This window comes from Gavia stellata, chromosome 21 (genome assembly GCF_030936135.1).
Source record: "Gavia stellata isolate bGavSte3 chromosome 21, bGavSte3.hap2, whole genome shotgun sequence".
NCBI lineage: Eukaryota > Metazoa > Chordata > Aves > Gaviiformes > Gaviidae > Gavia > Gavia stellata.
In genome coordinates this window covers 2,360,430-2,372,917 of record NC_082614.1, presented here as the reverse complement: position 1 = coordinate 2,372,917, position 12,488 = coordinate 2,360,430, and positions in this window count along the sequence as shown.

Here is a 12,488-nt window from a genome sequence, read left to right as displayed (position 1 = left end):
TTTACATATCTATGAAGAACTAATTCCCATTTCTTTGATTAGCCTTAAGGTTCTAGCTGGGATTCGACCAGCTGTTTCCTGGGGAATAAAACTCTAACCTACCAAGCGACTGTCAAGCACACCAAAAAGAGAGTAAAACCTATTATTTGTGACTCAGACTGCATTTAAGCTGGCACCTCTGAAGTTCATCAAAATTATTTTCTCAAAAATGTCAAAATCTATTAACAATTTGCCAAAACCAAAACTAATTCAGTAATGCTTTTGATGACTCTCATAAAGATTTTCCAAGAAGCCGTTATGGTCAACATTTTCCACATATCCTATCTCCCAGTTGCTAGCACTCTGAAAATAACAAAGGTCTAGAATTTATTTTTATTGTAATGAAGTTCTTTTTACTCCTTTCTTGCAACAAATATGGTATGCTATTTCCTATATTCATTTTGAAATTTTTTAGGGGGTAAGAACAGTGACAACATCAGCATAACAACAAGTAAGTGGGAACCAGTCAGGAATAGATTTAGAGAGAAATTAGGACAAGGTTCCCTAACCATCAGACAGATGAGGTTCTCTAACAGCTTTCCAGCTCTGCAGTGATGACAAAATGGCACAACTGCTTGTTAAAAGAAGTTAATAAATTTACTGAAGACACTGTATGACCTTGACGTCAGGTGCCTGAACTTGATGACGTGGGTTCACACAGCTAGAGCAAATGCCTGATGATCCTTCTTTACAGCCATGCCATGGGTCTGATATTTGATCCTGGGCAACTCACTTAACTTTTGTACGGTTCCCTGTTTCACGGGGGTCTTGGACAGCTTCATTGGATAATACTATAAGCAGGCTAGGACTACTCAAGTATAAGCAAGGTGGGAGAAAAACAGATTTACTTACATGTATAAAGATCCTTGACTAGTGCTGACAGTTGTTAATTGCCACTTCTGTTATATTTTCCCTCCCATTAGAAAACATGGTCCTCAACAGAATTTAGACAGAATTTATTGAATAATATTTGCGGGGGGGGGAAGGGAGAGGAGAGAGAGAGAGAGAAAAGTTGACTGAAAATATTGCAGTCGCTTGCAACTGTTGAAATGTGTCTTGCTGGCAGCTTCATTTGGAGGAAAAATACATTCTCCAGTAAAAGTGATTTATCATAATGACACATCTCAATACAGAGCTCAGCAAGAGCCACTTAATACACACACAAAAATGAGAATGAGAGGCAGAACACAGAAGAGAATAAAAAACCTGCATTTCTGATACCTTCAGAAATGACAGTCCTCTTCTCCTCCATTCCCCCCCAAAAAAGGCAGCTTTCTCATCAGGCTCCCAGTCCAATCCTCTGTCAGTTGCACATTATCCATTCATCTTAATTTTTTTCATTGAAAATTACTTACTCTTATGTTTGTGTTTTATTCAGAGTAAGTTAACAAAATTTGTATCATGTAAAAATTTTAAGAAACAAATACCAAATATTCCAAAGGTTTAGGTTTCTAATTAAATGGAAATGGAAACATCTGGCTACCATTTTTTCCCCAGGAATTAATATTCTTAAACCAAAACTGACTTTTTCTTTTAACATTTTCATTTCATCAAAAAGCAATTTTCTTTAGAAGACGAGGACAGAAAGCTTTTGATGAGACATTTTTATATAAAACAAATGAATTAGTAAGTCCTTACTAAGTCCTTACTAACTTCCTGGTTAACGCAGTACTTGTCGTGATAGCAATAACAGAATTTTGGTCTGTTTGTTCTAAAACCACAAGCTTTGCTCTCCCGTGTAACAGCCAATTTTCACGAGGTGTTAGCAGAGGAGGCCCAGACACAGCTGAAGCGGTCTGATGGCATGCAGAAGGCTGAGGCATGCATACCCACAGCTCTGCACTCCTTCGCACACTATCTTCTGGTCACACAAGTCTAGTCACGCCGTTCCCATCTAAAGGCAGGGAGGGTAATGATGTACAAGAATTACTAACTTTTCCTCTTCTCAGCACCTAGCACTTGGACAGAAAGTACAATCTTTCCTTACGACATTGTCCAGGCTCACAAAAGATGACATTCCTAGTCAGAGGGCGGCACAGTTAATGCAGTGTCTATCTCCCGATTCTGTGACTTGCTCAGTGCACAGGCAGGACTGTTAAGAGTGCTAAAGTGAACTAGAAGTGTGAGTCGAAAACATACTCACAGCTCCTTTACCCTCTGTGAAGGAGTTCATTAAAATATTTTTCAATGCAAGATGAAAACTGGCCAGATGACAACTCAGATTTAAGTCATCAGATACTGTCAAGGCTTCTTAAGAGGAAAAAAACACAGGTGTAGCACTGATAAGCTCAGCATCTTGCCAGCACCAAGATTCACTAGTATCCAACTATCTATCTGCTAAAGAATGGCTCCATTCACTCACCTGCAGCATAATCCTTCCAACAAGGCCAGCTATTCAGTCTTCTGCCCTAAGCAAATCCTACAAAGCAAGACAGCTTTATTTGGCATCGGTTGCTATGGGTATCTGTGCATCTTGCTTTTAAATTAGCTCAGGTGTGGTTTAAACAGTAGAAATAAGGGATGTTGTGGAATTTTAGAAAGCCTGAGGACACAGTTCCCTTCAATGATCAAATTTACAGATGTTATATTCAACAGCATTTCCTTAAAAAAAAAATTCCTCAATAGGCACAAACTCTGTTACTAGTTGCATTGGGATAAAATTACAGTAATTCCACTACCTTAAAAGTTCTTCTCAATTTAAATCACCAAAAAGATATTTATGCAGCTTGGTTCCAGATTTTCAGTTCTGCCAAAAGAAGCTGGGGAAAGAATAAAAATAGCAGCAAAGCTATGCAGTGAACACTGTCTTTGTTTGCTACTCTACAGAGTACCCTGGTATAAAACAACAGAACCAGCAATAAGCAATCGCAGAGCAACAGAGTTTGTGGGAATTAAATAAAACAAAGCACACGGATTAAACAAGGAAATCTGTGAAGTGTCAGAAAAAGCTGCTATTTGAATACTTCATAGTAAATGCTTTTAATAGTATTATACATTTATTTCTTCAAATAAATCATAAGTGACCAACAGCAAAATAACAATCAATGAAGACCTTAATGGTAAGCAACTGAAAATGACTGCAGTTGTATCTTTTGCTGCCGTGTATACAACATACCAAAAGAATTGCCTAACAGATGCAAAAATAAACAAACTAACAAATGATTAAACAGCTCCCTGGCTGGGCTTTGTCTGCCAAATCTCTGCCTGGAGAGGACTTTTATGTCCATGTAATGAACCCTCAAAATTACGGACTTGCAAAGGAAACAGCTGCTTAACCATAATGGCAATTAGCCCGGTCAGATTGCAGAGCACCCAACCTTGAGGCTGTGGCTCAGGGCACCCATCTCGCGCAACACGCAACGACACAGAGATGGAACTGAATTAGCATCATTGCACGGAGCTTGTAGCTGACTCATCTGTATTGTTTGTCACAAAACAGGTTGAGGGACAGGACGAAGCAGCGTGTTTGGCTGACTGTGTGGCAGGCCCTCCCAGGAAGGATTAAAGGCTGAGAGTGTGCTTGATACAGGCCACGTGGCACCATCATAAAGTGGTGTGGGATATCAAAGTGACCCGTTATGGCCCAGCTCACACACCCTTACAGCTCATGGCAGTTTTTAGCCCACACTGAGAGTTAGTGGGGGCCAAGTTCTTCTCCTGCTGCCCTCCGAAGCTCACCCAAAAGCCACATTGAGACACCATCTTAGGCTCCAAAAGCAGTGAGATACTCCCTAATACCTGCAGTATTAAGGCTGAAATTATCATTATTGCACTTCTGCACCCCAACGGCCTACGGACCTTAAAGCAACTCTGGGAGCACTGCTGTTCTTACTGATGAGTCCCACTGATCTCCACAGAAGGCGGTACAGGCCCATCTGCTTCAGTAAACCAGTTACTTGAAGAGAGAGCAGAGCGTGTCCTATCATAAGTACAGTATGTCCTTCTCTAGCAAACTTTATAGTTGGGGCAAACCTAGATAAAAACTAGTTGAGTGTCTTTCTCGTGGTCATCTGGCAACTTGGGAGTGGTCAAGCCAGGAATCATGACTCTCAGTCTTCTATTCTAGCTACCAGAAAAAACACTGCTTCCCAGAAGTGCTATTTTCCGTATTTATCTTGATTGCGTACATAACCATGAATAGTCATAAATACAACACTCCATAAATTCTTGTTATGTTCAGGTTATCCAATAGATGGAGGCCGAGACTCCCATTACCACAGACCCTGCCCTAAGTGGTGGAAGCCACCAAACTGAAATGGACAAGTGCTCTAGCTTGCACAGAAGTTATCATTTTGATACATACATACCTGAGATAAAATCATCAACTATTTATTCAGCACCTGACAAAGGGTACCACTTGCTAACAACACTTGCCCTGTAATTCCATACTGGCACGACCATTTTTGGCTCAGTGATCTGCAGTGTTAACTGCACAGCACCACCTATGAAGTGCATCCACAGTCCGCAGAAACGTTTATGTATAAACTGCTCATTCCAGCTAAAACAGTACTCAGGCTGTAAAAGTTGCTACAATACTCATATGCACAATAGGGTGCTTTTAAATGTGTCATCTGCCAAATACATTTTCTGACAGAAAGTGATTGCTGATATGATACTAGGTAATTTCTGTATGAATGGAGTTAAGCATGGCTTGTAAGAGACCAGGACAGCAGTATTTCAAGAAGCAAGACAACAGATTAGAGACAAGTGACAAAGCTGATCTCCGCAGCTGCAATTAACTGTCTTTCCTTCAGTCTCTCCTGCACAGTTCTAAGGGCTACATTTTCCTCCTGCTGATGAAGGTTGATTAGCAGTCAGGTGGGGAGAGGCTCTGGGGATGACATGACGCATTAATTAAATCACTTCTACCAGCTAAGTGATGACACTTTGATTTATAGCAGAGCTCATTCAACTAGACACTGGCATTTCCTGGGCACCAAGATGAGGAAAAGCCAAGCTGGGAAGCAGGTGGGAGAAGAGGGGATGTGCACATAAAGGGAAAAGAACAAACTGTGAAGTAAATACCTGCAGCTGATAGAGGCTATTTTTGAAACAGAGTGCTTGCAGGAGCAGTAGGAATGACCATGAAACATGAGCTGAAAATTATTTAATTCACGTTGCTTATACAGAGAGTATTTCATTTTGTCTGCATCTGTAAGAAAAGCTGCTTTAGGATAGAGTCTTGTAAAAATCTCTCAAATTAAACATAATATGAATTATTTCATAAGGCACACTTCAACCTGATACACTCAGTTTGTGACCACAGACGTGAGTCAGTGCTATCTTCAGGCACAACAGCAGCAATCTCAGAAAGAGAAGGCAGAAATCTCCAGAAGGCAGAGCAGGACAGCGATCCAAGGGCCAGTTTTAGATGCTACGCCCCAGCCCGCTCCTGCTGCATCATCTGGCAAGACTGATGTCTCCTAAACACTGTGTTTCAATTTCTCCCTCTGCCAAAGGGCGATAATGTTATTTCACCAACCTTTGTAAAGGGTTACCTTTATCCAACTTTATCTGTTTTGTTTAGGGTTTTGACATTTGAAAAGGCTAACTTAAACAGTCTTCCTATTAGAAAGCTTCTCTTTCGGTGACAAGTCTACATATTCTTCCTTGTGAACTCTGTGGCCAAAAATCACAAACCTGCGCAAGGGAGAAAATACTTCTACACCCCAGAATCCGAAATAGGTGGAAGCATGATTATCATTACAGTAATATTTCACTCCCTTTTCTGAGTCAACCATGCTTTGGTAATTCTTGGATTACTTTTTTCTTTGAAAGCCTAAAGCAAGCATTTTAGAACACTTAGCATTTTAGTCCAGTTACTGTACAGGTCAGTGGTATTTTTTAGCAAGACATATCTTTATGTTTTTGAACACAAAGGAGGTTTATTTGCTCACAATGTTGTGTGGGATGAACATTTTTATGTTATTTTTATAAAAGCTCTTTAAAATTTATGCAAATTTTTAGCAAGAATCATTTTGGACCTCTTAAATTACACCAGGCTTAAATCTAGTTTCATACAAGAAGAGGTAACGTTTAAGGAAAACATCAAACAATAAGGTTGATTCAGAGGATGTATTCCTTTTAGTCAGTATTACTATCCTTGTAGTTAACCTGCGTTGCTACAGCAGACAGTGGCCTCAGGCAGGACTGATACCACATCATGGTAGCTGCTTGTAAGAAGATTTAATAAGAAGAGAATTCTTATTCTCTAACCTTTCACTAACAAACAACAACAAAAAAAAAACCACAAATGAACCACCTCTACTGATATGGCTTCCTTAGCAGTGACCAGTAGCAAAATAACTGTTCTTACTGTAAATGCAAATTCTGATCAGTAAAAGATCTCATGAGCCTCTTTGCTTGGTGCACGCATGATGTACATTTGTTTTATCTCATGAACTTTGCTTATCTAAATTATATTTCTTCTTTCAGCTCAAAGCCTTGCTGTGTGTTCTATAAACAATTTCCACCTCTCTCTCGATGCTTCATCTCATTTATAGGCGCAATTACTGTTACACTTGATAGTATCTTGAACTTGCCGACCATACCCCCTAGGACCTCCAAGTGCTTTATGGCTAATTTATTGTGAGAGTCAGGTATGAGAAACCCTTTCCAGAAACAGTAGCAACACAGAAATTTGGGTCATAAAGGAACTCTGTAGCAGACCAGCACAGAGATCAGTGCTTAAACAATATCATTTGTCCTTGTTAATGTTGTAGAATGTATTTGGATTCTTTTGGATCATCAACTCTTAATAACAAAAGAGTTTATTCAACACTGAATTTGGTAGGTAGCTAGGTGGGGGTGGGGAAAAAGCTAGCTGGCTTTTAAATAGATCCACATGCATCTCCTTTTCATCATTAGAATAAATTTCCAGAGAGGTGAGCAGAGGTTTAGCTGCATGACTCTCATTAATGTTAACTTTATTTCAGTAATGAGGTGAAAGTACAATCACTGGAGCTAATATAATCAGAGTGATGAGACAAAAGTCTGCTGCCGTAAACACTGCTGAAGAAGATGACATTGACAATACTGATGATAGGTAAGGAAAAATAGGTGTCAGTAGCAAAATGATGCAGTGAGGCTAAAGACCTTGCCTTTAGGTATAGTAGTAAAACTTAAAACTGACAGGAACTCTTGCACTGATGTGAATGCACTGACACTGGTCAGAGGACTGTCTGGCAAGGTACTGAGCATGCCAGTACTCACCGTTGCTAGTTCCTAGCAAAAACCGAGGAAGCAGGGGGCTAACAGTCCTGTGCCCTTAAAAGTCATCTAAGACAGATAAGGAGGATTAACCTAGTAGCAAAAAAGGACTATTGAGATCAAAGAAAACAGCAGGTGTAGGAAATCAAAAGCTATTGGCAACAGCCCCAGAAGACAATCCCAGTAATATATTGCACCAGAAAGACCTTATATAATGAAAAGTGTGAGAGCCATCATGCCATTGCACTCCACTACTTTAGCTAATAGAATGATTTGAACAGAACAAGGCTGGGAAGAATTTTATAGTAATTAGCAAACCTGTTAGTGCCCATTTTTCTTCTGCACAACACATGAACAAAAGAAAAGCAGACACAGCTATTAAGGGAAACTGACAGGAAGGAAAAGTGGGAAGACAGACAATGAGTTGGGTACCTCTGCAGAAATAAAAAAAATAATTACTTTTTTATTACAAAACCAGTATATGAGGATTTTTAGCTTTGCACTGAAGAAATACACTGCAATACTCTAAATACATAGCACATGATCATCCCCATCCAAGTACTACTAGTACAGAAGGGACAGAGGAAACATAACATATACATCCACTCTGTATAATTCTTGCAACATTCAGCACCTCCGTAAGCAGCTCAGTATAACTTTATCCAGATACCATAAACATAGGGTTTTTTTAAATTGTGTGGAACTGATCCATTGCAAGCTGTTTGTATTGAATCCATGATTTTAACCTTACAGCTACAAATGAAGTATATTTATAATGACATGAACAAGATTTGGCCTTTTCACTTGATTTCAGTACCTTACTGACCCTTTAAAGGCAGGAGCAGAATTGCTCTGAAATTGCTGATGCTCAGCAGTGAAGCTAGGTGGTAAGCCCTCTCACTTTTTGGATTAAGACAAAGCATATTTGGTGTTGCCATCCTGGCTTGCTGCATTGTCCTAGTCATTGTTATTGCTGATATCCAACCACAGCAAGAAGAGCCCTGATCAATGTGTCTGTTGTGTAGACCTGAATTAACTACATCTCACTTTCCTTTGACAGCGACACAGATCACATGCAGCTGCTGCTTCCACTACGAGAAACACGAATTCTGGAAAGCATATTCATTATCTGGCTGTTAAAAGCAACGGAGCATGCAAGCCTCACCCTGCCTGGGTTACCTGAGAAATCAACATCTCCGTTTGATTAAGTGACTGCCAGCTAGTCACCTTCTCACTCTAACCTTGATGTGGCAGGACTGTGACAAGTGCATATAGTGTAACATCACAAAATGTTTCACTGATGCTCACAAATAGATAGCTTAATTTGTTTTAATAGCCTGGTCCCTTGCAGCATTTCCACTGCAAACTCTGGTTTTGAGGACAGAATATATCAGCTCTTTATATGGAACCTACCTGGAAAGCCAGCTGGCAGGAAGACAGGAAGAATCCTGATGAGGTCCAAAGCTCTCAGTCTTTACCCAACTTACAGCGCTTAATAAATTCCAAAGGAATTCCACCCCACCACCACTGGTTTTTTTAGTTGTAGGACTCAGATTCAGAAAAATTGACTTTAAAAAAACTACAGCTCCTTAACAGATCTTCTGTAGCCGAGTATTACTTGTGTACCAAAAAAACACGAATGAATTTCCATTTTATATACAGAAGCAACTAAGCCCTTGAAGTTTGATTTTTATTTCACTCATCTTGCAAAAGTAATACAGCTGTCAGTCACCAACTCCCACAGTGTTTTCATGGGTCTCATAATTATTTGTTGCCTTTTTTCCAGTTGCAACTGCTGGAGTAAGGTGGCCAAATAGAAACCTCAGTTTTTACAGAAGAAAGAAAAATGAAACCTCTACAGCTGCAGAGAGGAACTCAGACCTTTGAAACTTCATTAGTCCATCTTCAGATGATAAACAAGCACAGTTCGCACTTATTTTTAAATTTATTATGATGTTAGGAGTGGACCTGGCTTGTGATTGCTGAACACTTTCAGAGTTAGAGCTCTCAGCATTCAACACTGCTGTTTGGGTTCATGTATCACCAGTAAATCATCTCACTTCCAACTGCAAAGCTTTTATAAACAGGAATATGCATGATACAGATAGAACCCAGCTTGAATTTACAAACTAGCAGGACAGGAAAAAAACACGTTGAACACTGAGAACTAGTCTTCCAATGTGTCACTAAGCAAAGGAGGAGATCATTGTTCATATATGTTTTTAGAATTACTTCTCAGCACAGGGCTGGGCTTCCATACAGTGAGATGAAGGTTCATGAGCGCAACTCATCTGGGCTCATTTTGAGATAATAACAGAATTTTAAGTAAGGACTCAAAAAAAAAAAGAAAACCAGTTTAACTGATGCTGGTGCTATTTTGGCATTACGACAAATTCTAAATATAAGCTTTTCACAATGAAAGATTGAGATGACATAGCATGTACACCTTTCTTTTTCGTAAGTCATATTTCTCCTGCAAACAAGCCTCATCTGCATTTGGCAGCAAGCTAGGATACCGTAATTAGGACAAATGCTTTCTTCAGCAACCTAGAGGTTATCAGTAACTTTCAAATAGATTTAGAACTCTTGTTGCTGAAAAAGTAAATGTATGCTTATCAAAGCAAAACCCATATATCTGAGATGCATTTGCCTAGTGGGATCCAGGTCCAAGATCTGAATTCTTAGGGACAAATGCAACATAAATGGGAAAATTCATATTCTTGCTTCCTAGCCCAGCTGACAGCACAGATGCCAAGAAACACTAGTTTCCTCCCCCGAAACTTTGGATGGGTATGCCGTTCAACACACGCTGCAACCATGATAGTATGAATTTTTGCAGAAGTACTCAAAGCAAAGGTGTGCTGAGACGCTGGAAAGCCACAGCTAGCACCAGATTAAAGTCAGGGTGAAGAGAAATTGAGAAGGGGAGAAAAAGAGTAGAGATATGCCCTCTTATCTCAAAAGCAAGGGGAAGCACTACGCTACCTCTCCCTACTTAGAAAAGCAACATTTCGTCTAGGAGGGAGAATTACTGCTGTCTGATTTCAACCTTCAGTAACTATAGCTGAGACAGATCCAAGGCAAGGCAGGCAAAGGCAGAAAAGACATAAAGGCCTGAGGAGGGGAAAGGAGGGGGGGGGAAAAGAGAAACTAGAGGGGTCAGGGAGCTGAGAGAAGAAAAATGAAAGCAGGGTTAGGGGTGGCGGGAGGTTAAAAAGCAGAACCAGAGCGCTCTGCGGTGAGCGGCTGGGAAACGGGCAGAGGAAAACGGGGCTCTGAGGGGCTGAACCTCTCCACGCTCCCACAGCGGCCAGTCTCCGAGTACCGGGGACACAACAGGGCAGCAGTGAGGTTAAGACTTCACTACGTGTTAAAATAGGGCCTTGTGCATGTTTGTTTTAACAAAACCCACCACAGCAGGCTCGTTCAGCTGTAGTCAGTCTGAGGAAGCGTCTACGCGAGTGTAAACAAAACTACTGCTGAAACAAAGCAGCATCTCGGCGTCGGCACGCGTTAGAGCAGCGCCGGGGCGCCTCGCCGTGAGCCCGCCACTGCCTTACCTCGTTTTTCCCTGCCAGAGCCGCCACCGAGAAGCCACCGGGCGGCACCGCCGCGCAGCGCGGGAGAGGACGCTCCAGCCGAAGGCTGCGGTCCAGACACGGTTATGGAGCCGCGTGGACGGCAGGAGACCGGTCCGAGAGCCGCGACACACCGTCCTGTCCGAAAGCCCGAGAGCCTCGTCCCGGGGCCCGGTTCGTTACCACAGCGGCCGCCTCAGCTCGGGGTTCCCCTCGCCCCGGGCCGCTAATGGCGGGGGGGGGGGGCGGCGTAGCGTGAGGGGAAAAGGCGGGAAGCGGGGCCGAACGGGGAGGCGGCGTGAGGGCTCACCCTGCGCCGTCCCTCCTCAGCGAGCCTCGGCCCTGGAGAAGCCCCGGCCTCGACCGCAGAGCCGCCCCTTCACACCTCCGAGGCTGACTCGGAGGGAGGAGCCTTTTTCACTGCCTTGTCCGACCGCAGCTCCCCTGGGGCCTGAGGAGAGCTGCCATGACAGGCCAGCACGCAGCAGCAGTGCAAATCTCTCTGCTTTCTCCTCCTACTGTGAGGGTTTTATTATCATCATCACCGTTATTGTTATTTTAGTACAACAGTTGTCAATCAGGTTGTCCCAGTGCAGTGGCTGTTTTCCCACCTTAGCGCCCATGAAGCCCAACAGGTTGAAAACCCAGGCAGCCCTCACAGGTAAGTTTATTTTGTGGGTTTGGGTGGCCAGGCCAAAGGTGCAGGAGTAATTCCAGACAGACACTCCACACGTTCTCCCGGAGCAATGTCATGACTTGTGTTCTGTACTTGTAGGTTTGCCTGCCTTTCGCTAGGTGAAATTCAGCTTTAAGGGCCATCTGCCAGCCTGGCTCCCCGGGGAGGAGAGCAGCTTTTATCCAAATGCTGTGGTAACCTCTGCTGGCGGATCCTCGCTGTTACACCGGTTGAGACATGCTACTAGAAGTAAGCTTGCAGGCTGACACAAGTCGAGCAGGCAAAAAGACATCAGAAGAGATAGATTACATTTGCTTACTTATACTTTTGTATGCATTTGCTACTACAGAGGAGTGGGGGTTTTTAATGTAACGTATTTTTAAGGCATCAGCAATATAGGTAAATTAGGACGCTGTTCATCCATCTATGAACATATTTCCTCAAATAGCACAACTTCTATTACTAAGCAGCTCTGTAACTGTAGTTTGCAAATAATCTACATTTTCCAGTTTGAAGATGTGGATACAGCATAGCCAGTGTCATCTTACACACCTAATGGATGCATTTTTATGCATATGACAATGTCAGTAGCTTAGGATGCTACAGCAGCTGGATACCTGTGACATACTTAACCTTATCCAACATCTTCAAATAGTGATTTTGTGTGTGTGCGCGCGTGCGTTTAAGAAAGGCATTACTCATATGAAGAGGTACATTGAAGGCTTCAGGTGAGGCCATGATCAGAAGTCATAGAAACTACAAATGTAGAATGATCTTCTTGCTCTGAGGAGTTTAAAATCTAAACAGATTTTAATTCCGTGCAAGACAGGAACAGAATGCAGACAACTGACATATGATTCCCATTCACCTTGATTCCTACTAGTCTGCCTTACTCTGTAGGTGTATGCAGAAAGACAGAAAACATACAGGATAAGTGAGAGCTGGATTTTATTGGAAACTTCCATTAAACTGGCAAGAAATCAGGT